Source organism: Oryzias melastigma, linkage group LG6 (assembly GCF_002922805.2).
Source record: "Oryzias melastigma strain HK-1 linkage group LG6, ASM292280v2, whole genome shotgun sequence".
Taxonomy (NCBI): Eukaryota; Metazoa; Chordata; class Actinopteri; order Beloniformes; family Adrianichthyidae; genus Oryzias; species Oryzias melastigma.
In genome coordinates this window covers 17,820,877-17,822,528 of record NC_050517.1, presented here as the reverse complement: position 1 = coordinate 17,822,528, position 1,652 = coordinate 17,820,877, and positions in this window count along the sequence as shown.

The following is a 1,652-nucleotide window of genomic DNA, read 5'->3' as shown; positions in this document are numbered from 1 at the left end:
GATTTATCCACTTTGAGATAAATAGATCCATGTACGTCTTTGTTTTCCTCATCTGAGCTGGCATCTGGCTCAAAACTGAACAGCTACATAATTCCAATACTGCTCTCCATTTTTGCTACACCAGTAACGTTGTGTTGGGGTTTTGAGGGGCTGTAAACTAGTGGGATAGTGTGTAAACAAAGGGATAATTGGAAATTAAGGAAGACTTGTGGACAGTCCTACTCACAAGTCAGTGGCAAATTTCTGATTAACTCTGCACTAGAAAACGACAAATTAAAAAAAAAAAAAATCATTAAAAACTGCACAACCATAGTTAAGAGACCACTGGAAATGCTTTTATTTTGAAAAGATCAAAGATTATTGGAGTGGGACTGAAAACATGTCTACTTCTAATACCATCAAAAATCCTTCCATTGAGAAATTTTGTCATAACTCTATTTTAATATTAGTGCCAACAGATTGGTTTAAAACTTTTGAGAGCATCTGCTGTACTAAGCATGCATGTGTTGGCCTCTAGTGATGCTGTGATGTCGATATTTTAGATACTGTAAGGATGGTAAATTACTCAACTGTTTTAGTTTAAGTCAAAAACTCATTTTTTCCCAGTTTTTATTACATTCTTTGGCCAATTTAATTCATAAATTGTATTAATATTATTATTATTTATTTACCTTTATTTAACCCGGATAATCCCATTGAGATTACATACCTCTTTAGCAAGAGGCAGCCACGGTTGGTTAAAAATACATAAAAACATAAAAATGTGAGGGAATAAAATAATAAAATGATGTTTAAGACTAGATAAAAACAATTTTAAGATTTTCAATTTCAAATTAAACATGTTGTCATTGCATTAGCATTTTGCCATATCTCATCAGTTTTTTTTAATTAAATTCAGACTTATAATCTTAACAGTAATGCAGTACTACACAAAACTTTTCTGTGTTCTCATATTTTTTCTAAATCTTAACTTTGGTCACAGAAAGTTTAAATAGTGCTCTATCATCAGACAAAAATAAGATTTGGCAGATTTTTCTATATGCAATGAATATTTATGGTTGGGTGTTTTAATTTTATTTTTTAAAAGTAAACTCTAAGAGAAGACCGTTGCATGTGAAGGGAGGTCAGGGGTACACTAGTGTCAGTGTGTATTGCATATCCTCTGGCTGCAGCATGCCACTTTCCATCACTTTCCCAGGTTAGCCCTGGATCAGGCACCAGGCTGGCCTGCTGTTTACAATACCTCCCCTTCAGCCTGCTGCTTCTCAATGAAACGTCTATTTATAGCGGCCACTGGCGTGCACAGAGTCATCTGCTTGTTCTGACTGAGGTTTGCTGCTTTTGACAAGGTTAGCTGGATTAAGGCTTACACGAGTGGATAAAGGACAGGTCACACAGGCAGCTTAGATTGGAAGACTTACTTGCTTTTATCGTATGTGATAGTCGGTGTCAGCACACTGTTTAGCCAAATACCAGATGTGTTAAGGAGCTAAGTTACGCAAACATTTACTTAAGAGCCAAACTCAATTTTCCTTCTTTTTAATGTGGCATTCGTGTGCGCCTTTTTCCCGACACTCACACAAAGCAGGAATTTTCTTCATATGATGGGAAGTCATCATAAAGTAGGATTCAGAGAGTTGGTGAGGTCATGT